Source organism: Patiria miniata, unplaced genomic scaffold, assembly GCF_015706575.1.
Source record: "Patiria miniata isolate m_02_andy unplaced genomic scaffold, ASM1570657v1 HiC_scaffold_10, whole genome shotgun sequence".
NCBI classification, from domain to species: domain Eukaryota; kingdom Metazoa; phylum Echinodermata; class Asteroidea; order Valvatida; family Asterinidae; genus Patiria; species Patiria miniata.
In genome coordinates this window covers 14,291,255-14,306,989 of record NW_024037048.1, presented here as the reverse complement: position 1 = coordinate 14,306,989, position 15,735 = coordinate 14,291,255, and the positions used below count along the sequence as shown (strand labels likewise).

The 15,735-nt window shown below is 37.9% G+C and overlaps 1 pseudogene; it reads right to left on the bottom strand.

Annotated features, from left to right (window-relative positions):
• Positions 1-8,401: 8,401 nt before the first annotated feature.
• LOC119734342 lies at positions 8,402-14,667 on the bottom strand (annotated as a pseudogene).
• Between the last annotated feature and the right edge of the window lie 1,068 nt (positions 14,668-15,735).

The following is a 15,735-nucleotide window of genomic DNA, read 5'->3' as shown; positions in this document are numbered from 1 at the left end:
GACATGGCTAATTATTCCAATTTTAAAGACGCTCCCTAACACACAGGAACTGAACAATTTAAGAATAATTTCTTGATATTGTAATTCATTATATCATAATGATACAAATACCGAATGTTACATTACTTGAATATTATGTATAAATGGAGCTAAAATAATTCTTGCGTACCTTTTATCTATTTTATAATGGAAATCTTAAGCAACTGATCATTGTGGTGTTTGTTTTTTTCAATCGTAGAAAATTAGAATTGTTTTCTGTTACGGTAGACGTAGTTTATGTATCATATATAAATAAATAACCTATTTTTGTACAGAACTTAGCTGTGGAGAATGGTTCACACTACAATGTCTGATAGGGAAAAGAGTGGGAAAGTTATCATAGATGTCCAGATTTCAGAGATTATAGAGCAAACTTTTGAGTCGACTAGACAGGGTTGAACTTTGGGCATTTTATTTGAGAGTTGCCAGTTCAATCTTGCATTGATATGTTTGTCTTAATAAGAAAAGTACTTTATATTTTGCGTTGAAGCTAAAACTGTCTCAAGTCGAGATTGATGGTCTTTATTTTACTAGTATCTTTTTTTGTTTACTTGTGTAGTTATATCCCTGAACTTTATGTACAGTTGACACTCAATGTCTAAAGGCAGTAGGGAAATCAATCCCTATTTTTCCTTTTCTGGGTGGCATTTGTGAGAAAACGTGTTAAACCCGAGATTTTAACCCAAGGTAGTAGTAATGGTACGCTTTTGGAAAGAATGCAGTATCCAGACGCTACTTCTTTGGCTATGCACAAAGTCTATGGAGAGTCTAAGACCACTTTCTAACAAAATTGGGCTCACGTTTCTCAGTCCAAGATTCATGTCTTTTTCGACATTCTTGCAGTGACAAATTCATTGAGATAATATATGATGAAAAAATTACGTCAGGATGCAACAGTCTTTCCCATATTTCTCTCGGAGTGAAATTTCTTTTCTTTTCTTTACACCTGAGACTCTGACAGAGAAAAATCTATTCAAACTTTTTTTTTCAATCTAAGTGTATTTTGTTTTCACTCTGAATGATCTGGTGCCTACTTTTAGTGGGCGACAGAGTGATTTGTCGAACTTAAAAGTAAGAATGTTTTTGCAGTTTTTCTGCAAGGTGTACGCGTATAAGAGATCCCTAACTTGTAAGTTCCTAACAATTATGCATAACTACCCATGATGCATGTACCTTGATGTAAGTTCAGTCTGTCACAAGCCAATGTGGCCCATCAGGCTGGCATTTATCTCCAGTTTCAGTAGCATGAAACGAGAATATTTCTACTCCCCCTGGATGGGATGCCAGTCCATCGCAGGTTACTCCCCAGCTAATGCTGGAACCATTTATACTCCTGGGTGGAGAGAGGCAAGTGGGGTAAAGTGGCTTGCCCAAGGACACAGCATATTGCCAGCAGCTGGATTCAAACCCTAATGTGTCCTTCAACAAAAATCTGTTGAGATTTGGTGGGTTCCAATAATAATTTCAGTGACAGTTAAATCTTCTTTGTAAACATGTCCAATTTTTCATTCTCGAAGATTCATATAATTGTCAGCGCGGCTACGTAGTAAATAATTTTATACATGTGTACTTTACATGTATTGTCTCTTACATCAAAAATGTTACATAGTGACTTGAAACAATGAGATTCCAATGATTAGAAATTAATGTGTGGTCAACTAATTTTGAGTGTTTATGTTTCGTTTTAGTATTTTGTTGATACTTCTTTTTCATGTTTTTATTTATTTTTTTTCATTTGATGTGTCCCTAATATGAAAATGAAAATTAAGAAAAGGAATTGTCCCGATTTTGTTTTCATGTTGTACATGGATTGGCTCGTCGCAATTTGACGCTGGTTTTGGAGGACTGTGTAATCGCTAACACTGGTTCTCGACTTCCTAGTCAGTTCATTGGTCAACTGCACCGGTTCCCTGTTGGATTTGAATGGGTTTTGGAAGCACATGTAAAAATGCGAAGGTTTCAGAGAGAACCATCTGGAAACATTTTCATGTTGTTATTTTAATTATTGATTTTAATTTGTTGTATATTATTGGGTTTCTTCACTTGAAAATTGATTAAATTTTGTGAATCAATTCAAAGGAGAGAAATCCCTTTATGTTCTGAATTTCAAATCGTATTTAAGAATGGAAATAAATTCCTTTGTAAATGGTGATCGTGGATGTAGCAAACCGAGTCATTAAGCCGCGCCCACTGCCACGTGAGCATCAGCAACGCGTGACCCACTCAACCAATGCTGCAATGCGTGTTCAAGACGCGCGCATCGTACGCAAATGCACGCGTGTCAGACCACATTAAATCACGGCTGTGATTGGTCAGAATATCATGGGGCGGGGTTTAAGTGGATCAGTTTATTATTTTTGCTGGGTGGGATCGTTGCCTTCCAGTGAAATTGAAATAACCTACATGTATTTCCATTTATGAACGAAGGTCATAACCTCAGTTTGTTTATTTTAACACCAAATTCAAACTTGTGGAAAGTCCCAAGTTTCACTATTCCCGTTTTTACCCAAAATTATAAACAAAAGCAAATGCTAGGGGTTAAACTGATTCTTTTTTACTTAAACAAGGCCAATAAAATGAAATATCTGCAAACGAAAATAATGAACTTTCGGTGAGACGACCAGCGTAAATCAACACAAAAATACTTAATTTCTACACTTAATTCTAAGATTAGAATTTATTTTACCGATTTATGTCAAAAACGGAGAAAAATCTGCCAAATTTAACTCAACTTAATTTTCTTTCAAGAGAGGGCGCGCTACACAAATAGTGGTCACCATCGTAAAGAATGTTCTGTCTTTAAACTGAAAGCAGGAATGCAACTTTCATAGTTCAAAAACAACACACTCGTTTTACAGACGATAACTCAAGAAATGCGTGTTGCATTGAATCGATATTTCGTATTGTGATTAAAGGTAACATATATCACAAATCTGTTGAATTTGGAGTGGGATCGTCCGACAATAAAAACAATATAACCAAAATAATGTACTGGGGAAACATGGAGAAAATCCCGCCAATTTATGTCATTTTCATTTTTCTTTCACAAGAGGGCGCGCTATTGGTCACCACTGTACTGTGTACGTAAGTACAAAAGTATTGTCAACACGAAAAACCATGCCTCAACTTCATGACACAAAAACGCTCTCGGTTTGATGATTCCTCACTAAATTCAACAGATTTGTTCAATCATCTGTATGTTTAATCAATTTATTAAATGTCGATTTCATGCAAATATGTATTTCTTGAGTTATCTTCTGGAAACCGAGTTGTTTTTGTGTCATGAAAGTTGACTAAAATCTCCAGTTATTTGTAGCTAGCTAGTTCTTTAACACACTACATTTCCGGAGTATATTAATTATATTTTTGACGGTTTCTCTCCAAATTCGCAAGTGATGTGTTGTGTATGATAACTTATCAGGAGATTTGATTTCAGTCCAATACAACAAGCATTTCTTGAAAAGTCGTCTCAACAACGAGTGTGTTGTTTTTGTTCCATAAACATATTGACTCAAATTCGCCTTGTATTTTGCGCGCTTACATGCCACATTGTCTTGTGTATATTTTTATTATTGGTCAACAATTGATATCCAAATTCAAGAGATTTGATACATATATCAGGTTGAATCGTTATGCAATATTTCAAATTAATGCACCAAGTACTTCTTGAGTTATCTTCTCGAAACCGATTGCATTGCTTTTTGTCATGAAAGTTGACTCTAGATCGCCAGTATCTTGAGCGCTTTAACACACTACATTTCCGGAGAATATTAATTATATATTTTTTTGATTTTGAAAAAAGTACTTGATTTTGGACAATGAGTCATCTTTAATGCCAAAACCCAGTTACTAGTCCTTATCATTTGTTTGTAAAACTGTACGCATGCAGTACTGACATGCGTGAAATGTTTTGGTTAAATATGATTGTTTTATTTTGTGTAACAAAATGCTCTGCAACTAGTTCGAGAATACCATAGTCAGTGATAACTCTGTGTTAAGTTAAATTCATATAGACTGTTACTTTGGAGTTGAAAGAAATAAAATTTTAACTGCTTTTCAGGAAACACTGTGTTATTTCCAAACTTGTCTCTCCCATAGTTTTGAATTTCTTGATCCAATCATGGAGGAATAAACAATATAAAAAAAGAATATTTTATATTTTTTATTCTATTTGATTCTGAAAACAACACTTCAATTTTTCTAACATAAGTTCAGTCAATTTATGTCTCGGGAATGTAAAAAAAAGGGAAGAAAATTAAGTAGCAATAAAATAATGTGGGACTCGAACCTGAGTCGCCTGATTGGGAGTCCTACGCCAGTCCACAAGACCATTAACGCGCTCAAATGCTCAACCAGTTCTACTTAATTAACTGTAAGATAGGCTTATCGTGGCTTTTCACATTGACGCCCATGCACACTTAGACGTACAACACAGTCTGACGATGTAAAACATTCGTTTGATTTTGGGTGTAGCTGTTCTAATTGATCTAAATTTAATTAGAAAAGGGAAAGGGTGTCAACTGAAGTAAAATCCTGAAATTCAATGAAATAAAACTCGTACAATCCTCGGTTTCAGTACGAAACACACGTGTTCAACGGATGCAGAGAAGCCTATTTCTTTTGTTAAATTCCTTTGTTGAATCTGGAGTTAACAATAAAATGTTTCCATTGAGGCGAAAGGATTAAACGCCGCGATCTTTTTTCACGCTTGAGTGCCTCTGAATGGGGAATATTGAAGCGGAAAATCACGAATTACAGCACTTAGGCATCATTTTATCCCACATAATGATACTTTTTGGAGAGGAAATTGCATACTGAATACAACTGTATTTTCAAAATTCAAAAATTCGCCGTATTAAAAAAGTCAAGGTAATTTTTTAGGAAAAATTTCACCAAAACTTTCCTCATCCTAACGTAGGCGGCGCTATATATATTTAATTCTCGCACGTGCACCGTATCCAGAGTTGGCCAGCGCATTAGCGTGTGTGTATGGCATCGCAAGGGGATGGGGGCGGGGCTGGCTGCCTGTTTTGTATACATGTACAGTTTATAGCCCTTTTATTTAAAAAACATTTCTCCACTTACGACTTTCAATAAATATATTTCGCTTGTTCCCCCCCCCCCCCATCTCACACGACAAAAAAAATCCCGCCTCCCTCTTGCTCATGTGTATACCGGGGCCCTTTTATTAATATCCTTATACGCGTCTCTTTTGTTCCATTAAAGTTGACTTTTATTCGGATTGCATTTTTTTCACTGACCTTAATTATCTATTGTTTTAGTTGTAGACCTATTCAACTTTTATTCGTGAGATAAATTGAAATTGTGATGCTAAAATAAGATTGGGTAAACGGGTGATACACCGATCGGGCGGCGGCTATCGCGCTAACAATGCGCGCACTGAGAATGAAATATATATAGCGCCGCCTACGATAGGATTAGGAAAGTTTTGGTGAAATTTTTCCAAAAAAATTTCGTCGACTTTTTAAATACGGCGATTTTTTGCATTTTAAAACTATAGATGTATTCAGTATGCAATTTCCTCTTCAAAAAGTATCATTATGTGGGATAAAGTGCTGCCTAAGTGCTGTAAATCGTGATTTTCCGCTTCAATATTCCCCATTCAGATGCACTCAAGCGTGAAAAAAGATCGCGGCGTTTAATCCTTTTCCCTCAATGGAAACATTTTATTGTTAACGCCAGATTCAACAAAGGAATTTAACAAAAGAAATAGGCTTCTCTGCATCCGTTGAACACGTGTGTTTCGTACTGAAACCAAGGATTGTAAGAGTTTTATTTCATTGAAGTCTACAATTTTAGTTCAGTTGACACCCCTCACCCTTTTTCAATTAAATTTAGATCAATTAGAACAGCTACACCAAAAATCTAACGAATGTTTTACATCTTCAGACTGTGTTTTACGTCTATAAGCATGCATGGGCGTCAACGTGAAAAGCCACGATAAGCCTATCTTACGGTATGATATAGCAGAACTGACGCTTTGTTTAAGTGCGACTATGGTCTGCTGGACCGGCGTAGGACTCCCAATCTGGCGACTTAGGTTCGAGTCCCACCATAGTATTGTTGTTTTATTGTCTTCACTTTTTTTCTTTCCCAAAAATGAATTCACTGAGCTTACTTTTAAACAAATTGAAATTATATTATTCTTTTTTTTTACCTTCCCAACTTTTTATAGCCCCATGCCCAAACATAAATTTACTAAACTTATCTTTTAAATAAATTGAATTAAGTTTTGTTTTCAGAATCACAAACAAACTACCAAGAAAACAAACAAATCAATAACAAACAGGTATTTTTTTCACTTTTATTTATTGTGATGATTTAATATCCCTTTATTCAAAGAACTATGCACAGCATTTCAACAATCTTTTAAGTAACATTTACTTTTAAAATTCACCTACACAATATTTACACTGCAAGATAAGATTTGTCGGACTTGAAGGGAATGTACAACATTTGCTTTTGCTGCAATTTTCAGAAATAAATGGATTTGGAGGATTAGTATGTTATAGCAAATACTGTTAAAAAGACTTTTTTCGCATTTGGGCTTGTAGATGCTGGAAAAGCCAAGAAAACCAGACATGTATTTGCAGTCTGGTGACCCCACTTATAAGATAAAACGGAGCAATTAATAGACTTTGGGGAATTGTAAGGTCAGAGAATCAGTCTAGCAGACTTGTACCTCTTCACAGGTGTGTAATCAATTGCAAAGAAAATGCGGAATAACTAATTATAAAAAAATTGGGAGCAATTTTTGAAAAATAGCCAGTTTTCTCCAATGCTGGTCGGCTGACCAGCGTTGGAAAAGAACCATTTTTCTTAAAATGTCAGCACATCAGGAGCCACGATTTTACAGGATATGCTTTAGACTGTCATTCCCCAACAATCCAGTAAGGTATTTCGCGATAATTTGATCATTTCGTTTTGTGATGTTTGCAAAAGTTGTATCTTCCCTTTAAAGAAAGGCAGTAAACATTTAATGTTTTTACAGATGAAATAAAGAAATGAAGTCAGAATATCACACAATATTGGAAAAGAATGTTGCAACCTGACGCCACTTCAGCGGTTGTGTGCAAAGTCTATGGAGCGTCAAGAAATTTTTCTCTTAAGTATTTCCCAGTCCCAGATTCATGTCTTATCATCATTTTTGAAATGAATGACCTTATTGAGATGAAATGAAGAAAAAGCAGCATCAGGTTGCAACATTCTTTCCCAATATTGTACATGAAAAAAATATAGTATTGACAATGTGATAGATAGACGGAGAGGCTCCTGCTGCACTCTAAAAACAACTTAGTCAAAATATTGACTAGTTTTCCCAGTTATTGGAAATTGAATAGGAATTTAGTTAAACATGCAAAGTTCAATACTATGACTAGAAACGTAGTTGGGTTCGACTCCAATTTCAGTTATTTGCATAACTACTTTTCCAAAGTCAATAATACTGACTGGAAAAATCTAGTCAGATTGACTGATTTTCAGTTGCACCCAGCTGACCCTGAATGGCTAGTCAAATTTGACTGGTTTCTAGTCAAATCTGACTAATGCTTTTTTAGAGTGTGGCAGAAATTGTGTGCTTAGCAGCGCTATGAAATTGGGCTCAGTTCAAATCACTCATCTTCAATTTGTTTCCTGCCTTCTGGACCTTACACCCTAATTACCTGACAAACGTGATCTGAAAACTTGTACATGTATATTTATATCAATATAAACCATTAATTAGTATAATTACATTACGTACAGATGACTACCCCCCTCCTTGAATAACCATTCCTGGCCCATTCTCATGCCGTTGGCTTGTCTCTAAACAGGCCCCAGAAACTCCAAGAAAACAAACTTGCAGAGTTGTCCTAAGCAACATTTATGACGAGAACCTTTATAATTATGATATGAACATTTCAATGCTACCTGACTTCAACTGTCTGACTGAGTCATCTGAGTATCGAGTCAGTCACTATTAGTCACGTACTGACTGACCGAGTCATTGAGTTACTGAATGAGCCACTGACTGACCGAGTCACTGAGAGAGTCACTGACCGAGTCACTTACTGAGTCACTGACCAAGTCACTGAGTAGATGACAGCCACTGAGTCGCTCAATGAGTCACTGAGTCATTCACTAACCGAGTCACTGACCAAATCACTGACGAGTCACTGACTGAGTCACTGACTGAATCTGACTGAATCATGGAGTCGCTGAATGAGTCACTGAGTTGTTGACTGAGTCACTGACCAAGTCACTGACTGAGTCACAGAGTCCAGCTTAACTAGGCAAGCCTACTTTGTTTATGCCATGAGAAACCAGCCTCTCTCCAGAACTGTTGTTTTTTTCTCCTGCATAACTATCTTGCCAAAGCTAAACAGAGAAATATTTCAAGGCAAATTTCCCATGCGTCAAGAATAATTAAATCACCCCTAATCAACAGTATCGTTCCATTATTTTATTTTTGGAAAATCCCTTTGCAAGCAAGGGTTTTTGGAATGTACAAATTTAAACAATCTCAAGACTAGGATAGGGACCACCTCAGGAAACTGGTACCCTGTTGTCCTTGGCCCACTTCTTCATGACACGGATGATGTATTCCACCTGTGGGTAACCGGTGTTGCGCAAGATTTGGAGGATGTCTCGCAGTGTTTCTCTGTAGAGGAAAAAAAATGACAAAAATCTAGTGGCTTGAACTTCACTGGGTTTTGTGCACATGAAAATGAAAGCTATTAACATGGATTTTGCGTCGGGGTGATGTAAATCAATGTTAGGTTTTGCCCTTCACCGATGTATAAACACTGTATACTCAGTGTGTTACCTCCCGAGTGAAAGTTGGAAAAATAATCACTTGGGTGGGATTCGAACCCACGACTCGACCATCGAGCTTACGGGGTTGGTTGGCTGGCCAGGCAACCAATTCTGTAAGCTCGGTGGTCCAGTGGTAAGATGTCTGCACTAGAAAGCAGGAGGTCATAGGTTCGAGTCCCAACCGAGTGATTTATTCCAACTTTCACTCGGGAGGTAACAAACTGAGTAAGCAGTGTTTTTACGTCAGTGAAGGGCAAAACCTAATAGTGAAACTGAAAGCTGTTTATAGAATATGGGGACAATGGAAAAATCCATAGAGATCAATGAAGTTGAACTAGAGGGCTAAGAAGTTGAAAAGTATTCATGAAAATTTGTAATAAAAAGCCGTATCCTCTCTGAGTGATCCCCGCTTGATATTTGCCAGGTCTGCATCGTGACTTTGGGCGTGATCCCTGGCTGCATGGCATATGCGGGTTGAGGGCTTCTGACTAGCGCCCCTTTGACAGAGACATTGACAATTAGGGAACCGCCAACATTGGGCTGGATAGCTCAGTTGGTAGAGCACCGGAGTGATATACTAATTGAGATGTAATTGGTCAGTACGCACTGTTTGATCGATGTATGTGGTCACCTGACCAAAGGTTGAGATCTGATTGGTCAGTGTGCACTGCTGATTGACAGAGATGACACCCACCTTGGTTCATGACCAGCTATGATCTGCTGGAATACGCCCAGTCGCACGCCCCTCGCTTGCCTTCCCAGTATTCAGGATTGGGGTCCAATCTTTCCAGGACATCGAAAGCCTTGGTCGCATAGTAGAACTGGCCATCTACCGATAGAAAAGATGAGATTTGAGGATCGAGAGACCGTGACAATTATATGTTGAGGTCGAGCAAAAAACATCAGAAGTTCGAACGAAAAGCCTGTAGTTTTCGATCATATCGCCACCGTGTTGATAAAGTGATGAATTTGTCCCAAATCAATTTTTTTAAGCAGTTTGGGATTTTTGGCTATTCTAATATTTTCTGATGCCTTCTACATGCTTACTAAAGTTTGCGACACAAAAGTGCATCCTTCATTATTCAAGCTAATGACACAAAGTAGTAAATGTGCAACGAATCATTTTTTTTTCTTTTTGACGGGGATTTGTATTCTCGTTGATTTTACACGTGAAAACAATGTTGCAATCAGACGCCACTTTTGTCTTCACACATCATCTCAATAAAGATGAGTCATTGCAAAAATGTTTCACAAACACGAATCTGCAGAAACATTTCCAATTTTGTTCAGAAATACTTGGAAAGTTTTCTTGACTCGCCATAGACTTTGTACACAACGGCTGAAGTGGCGTCTGGATATGTGCATTCTTTTTTACAAGTGTGTTATATTTAGATTGACATTTCCTCTACGATTTGGGTTTTGACGAAGTGACAAATCTGTTTTGTGAAATCGGCTGCAGGTTTAGATTGAGTGACTGGATACTAATTTGGGGCGAATGCCTAAATCTTTACCAAATACACAACGGACAAAAATAGGGGATGATGTTTTACCTTGTAGCCGTCGTTGGCAATGAGCTACAGCAGGCTGAACGATTCGCCAGACGTCTCCATCTTAAGGTACAACTCCCAGGCTAGTCTGGCCTTACGATTCACGATGCCTGAACAACGAAAACAACACAAAGAAAGGTTATAAATACATAGGATACTGCTGTAAGAAAACACATCGGGGTCTACAAAGATGGTTCGGTTCAGTGGATGCTCGTTTCAGCAATTTTCGGCCAGCAATGCTCAGTGTAACTGTGTACAATATTTGGGAGCCAAGAGGGATGTTCAATGTAGCAAATTTCTGTCGTACAATCTGCTTAAAATGTGATAGAACAAATCCAACATGGCAAATGTACGACTAAGATGTGAAGTTTACACGTTTAAATGGAAAAACTTCTAAATCCGTTTACAAATTTCTCAAAACAAGAATTATAGAAAAGGGAGTTCTGCTTACGCGATCTTCCTTGGAGATAACCACACATAGCACAAATAATTAACGTTGTTTTCAAATCTTCCTTAATTTACAAAACCTTAGAAGCACCGTAGTACTTGATTACATTTGGGGAACACGTAGTTACATTTTTACTTTATCAATGACTGCCCGCTATTTACTATGTCAACCATTGTTGATTTATCATGTCAATCACGCCGGTCTGCAGATCAGACATAATGGGTAGGCAAAAAGCCACTGTCAATGGCTAAATGTTTAAAACGGTTCTTAAAATATATGGTTAACGTTTACAAAATGAAACGCAAAGTCACATCCTTAATATACGATCAGGGCGATGATTGCATGCTGGTTATGTCATTGTTAGAGACCCCTCAGTCTACCTCACACATGGGCAACATGTGCATCTCCCTAATGCCACTCTGGATTTTCCAGCAGTACATGAAATGCATGCACGCGACGTGTCGTGACTTTAGTTGGACATTTGGTTGTGCAGTCACAATTGTGAGTGGTCAATACATTATGAGTTGAGGCTTAACAGGTGGATTCATTCCCATAATTAGCAACTTGGAAGTTGGAAGAGGAAACGTCATTCACAATTGACGGTAATACTCACAGCATCTTGCCAACCAGAGACACGTGTATTCATTCTTGATCTTCTCACTCTGAATGAGCACAAAAATCTGGAAAACAAGAAAAACGAAACCCACTCCAATTAAATCATGGTTAAACCAAGTGTACCCACCAAAACAGTGGTCTAGGAGGCACAGAAAGATCCCCATCCGGGTTTTAGACTTGTTATTTCATGCCTATTCGCCCTGAACAAGGCTAAAAGCCACTCCAGATAGGAGGGCTACAAGTCGGCGCAAAGCAGCTAAATCAACCACACCATCTCTGCCCTCACAGGCACCCACTTATAAGCCATCAGTGTGGGGGTTTGGTCAGTATCAAATGAGGGCAATAATGCTCATTGTGTTTTTTGGCAAGGTATGCACCCCTCTAGTCAGAAAATATGTGACAGCATTGCAGCGGTGGCAGCTTTTTGGGTGCTATCACTTTTTTTCCTTTTTTTAAATGGCAGCCAAAACATGCTTGTTACAACATACAATTTATCCGGTTCAAGCATATTGACGGCAATTTTGAAAACACAAATCAAAAGTGATAACACTGCCACCACTCACACTGCAAAGCTATCACACATTCTCCAACTCAAAAAATCGCTATGAGCATTGCTCTTTTCGATCGTCTGGTACCGGTGGCCCATTTTTTGGACCAAAGCTGATAGCCTATTACTCCTGGGTGGGGAGAAGCAATGAGTGACAAAGTGCCTTGCCCAAGGGCACACGCACCATGACCCCAGGCTGGACTCGAACCCACAACCTGCAGCTTTACCCGCAGACCACGAATCCAACGCCCTTAACCACGAGGCCACAGCACTCCACACTCCTCTTGAATCAGGACAGATCATAGGTTGGAGGGAAATAAGCACCAGGCAAGGAATTCCAAAGAGAAGCAGCACGTGGAAAAATAAGCTATTGGAATATCTTTTTGTTCTACATCTAGGTATACGGCAACAGTATATGGGTGAGAACAGACAGAAAGTCCGGCTTCTCTCTCAAACAAGGCCGACCATCAGTGGAAATTGATACAAAATTCCACTTTTCTTGAAAATGACAGCACACCAGGTGCCGTGATTTCACAGGATGCTTGAGACTATTACTCCCTAACAGTCAAGGTATTTCATAATAACTTGGTAGTTTTGGTTTTTGATGTTTGCAAATGAAAGGCACCATGACTAGTTCAGGCACCATGACGAGTCACTGCGCCATGACTGGCCAACTATTGAGGGCGCAACAACAAAAATTGGGTCCGGGAGTCCAACCTACCTCCTGTGCTTCCTTGTAGTTGCCTGCTGTGGCTTTGGCCTGCGCATAGTTGTAGTTGAACCTATCGTCATTGTTGAAGTAACTCTAGAAACGTAAACATACAAAAATGTCATCTTAGTTTTTCTGATAATTTTCCCACCTGCACTACTTTTTTTCCCCCAAAAGGACAAATACAGCTAAACCTAGTCCGAAAATTTCTCATACTGTGTATGAGAGTCCCAAAACTTAAGGTATCCATATCGTGCAAAAGTTTGTGCTGCATAATAAAACCAGTGTGAATCAAATTTGCAAGCTTCTTACTCACTACAGTTTCCTCAATAATCCCCGAAACTTCTGCCTCGCAAAGTTGCTGTTGTGAGCATTGCATCACCAAAAATTCAGCTTTTAATTCTAATTTTGCAGAGAGTTATCGAAATCCAAACGTGAGACATCACGTTGATGTGTACTGCAATGCATTGTGCAAAAAAACTCCCTAGCTAGAACATTTTCATCTTGTAGATAAAGCAGCGCCCTCTTGTTGATCTGAGTGAATGTAGAATGTTTCATTTTTTAACAGAGGGCGCTGTGTTCAATTGGCTATCGATTGAAAAACAAGTAAGCTGCAGGGCACTTCCTACACCTACCCAGAATACATTGGGAATCACACACCCATTTCCAGGAGCATGGAGATTGACGTGGATGGTTTTTGAACTGCCAAAAACTTGCCTTAAAATTGGATTTAAGGTCTCAAATTTCGCAGATGACATGTTTGCAACTATATCATTTTGATGTATGTGTTGTGTGGGCATTAATTAGCCAAATGGTGAGTAAAAAAACGTCAGTAGTAATTTTGCACGTTTTTATGCACTCACGATCCCAGTCTGAGCTAAACCATGCCACAGATACAACTATGAGCAAGTTGGGGCGAGACTAGTGGTCGATTCCTGACGTATTTTGATGCCTGAGCACTAATATCAACATGCAAACGCCTCTAGTCAGACAATGGTCAAAATTGTTCACCAAATAAAGAGAAAGGTCAAGAATAATTCAAAAAAAAAATTGGTCCTGAATATTAGAGGGTGATTGGCAATAAATATTTTCAGGTTTTTGGAGAAAAGTTCAAAAACGAATAGTGTCTAACATTAAATGCATTAGATAAAATGACCTGAGAGCAAATATGCAGTCCTATGCCCCCTGTCTGTCTGGCCTCAACTCCATTTTCAAAGCTGTTGATGAAATAAAATGAATCAATAAACATTACTGCAACTTTCCTAAAAAAATACAGCGGTGCTGTTGAAACCCCTCGGCCTGAGTTTGTTGATATAAGGTGCAAAATTACAAATACATGTAGTAGAATAGTTAATACTGGTCAATGGAATGACCTAGACCTTGAACAATGACGTTGACCTTTGACCTTTTGACCCCAAAATCAATCCAAACTTTATTTTCCTGAAGGGCAACCCCTGAAGTTACAAACCCGAGTCATATTTCTAACTCAAATTATCATCGGGAAACAATTGACCTTCAACTCACCACTGATATACTCACCCAAAAAGAAGAAAATAACTTTCTGACATTCTTCTAGTTGGGTAAAGTAGAGATATATTTATTTATTAATTAAGAATTTGCTAACTTTAAATAACTTTTTTAGTGTTAACCTGGAATTTTCAAAGATTTATGCAAGTGCGCTACGTTAGGGAACACTCAGCTGAGTTTTTGCCCAATTTCCGGACGCCACCGTTTTTTTTTTTAATTTTGCTCAAAATTGTATGACAGTGAAATTGTTTACAGAAGTTAAATGGCAAACACTACTGAAAAAGTACCAGTAACAACTGAATGAATTTGAAGTTTATCAACAAAGAAGTTTGGCAACCGTGCATGAGGAAAGTCAGGAGAAACGTCGCAGTGCGCCACGTTAGGGAACACCACTACCCTTACCAAACTTGACTGCAGTCATTTAGCATTCCTTTAGCATGCAATTAACATGCGAATGCTATGAGAACTGCCATTTGATAGCATTCACAAAAAGCCATGTCTGTACTTCCTAAAGCATTTTTCATAGCATTCCTTGAGGATAGCAATCAGATAGCAGTTTTATAGCATGTCAGAAGCCCGAATTATGTAAATGAGCTATAGCATTCGCATGCTATGGAGAATGCTATTTAGGCATGCAAACGTGAATGCTATAACAACATTCACATGCTATGAGAATAGCATTCGCATGCTATGAGAATAGCATTCGCATGCTATGAGAATAGCATTCGCATGCTATGAGAATAGCATTCGCATGCTATGAGAATAGCATTCGCATGCTATGATGCATGCTATGTGAATGCTATCATGACTGCTATATTGTCACGTGACATGGACACGGGCATCCTACAACATACATTTTCAATGTCACAATTTATACCAAATATTACTTGTGTTATATCAGCTTTAATAATTTCATGTATTGAACCATATTTAACACAGCTAACACCATTTTGAAATTTAATAGACCTATGTATATAGACTGTGATCAAAATATATGAAATAAGAAAATTGTTCTTTAAGACTTTATCAGCCTCAGAATTGCTGTACAAACATGGGGATATTCTTTGTTTTTGTTTAACATTGTCATGCTTATAAAAGCAATGGCCAGAAATTTAATGCAACAATTCTCTGCTTATAATTTGAATTATCTTTGAAGCAACCAGTAGTCACTTTTGTGCCAGTTGGCATCACAATTAAAAACAGTTATCATCCGATATCCAGCTGATTCAAAAATTCAATCAATTGGATGAAGGAATGTTCAACATCACATACACCATGAACACTAACATACTCAAAGCCAGAATAAAATTGTCTTTATCTAGCCAAAAACTGAATACCCACCATGTAGGAATATAGACCCATTGGTAGTACAAACTGTAGACTTACCAAATACAAGTAGTTTGTGAGTGTGTTGCATACATGTTTATGGAGGCTCCATATTGCTTGGTTCAACTGTTGCTTTTAAGTTGTCAATTCCAAAGACTTTCAG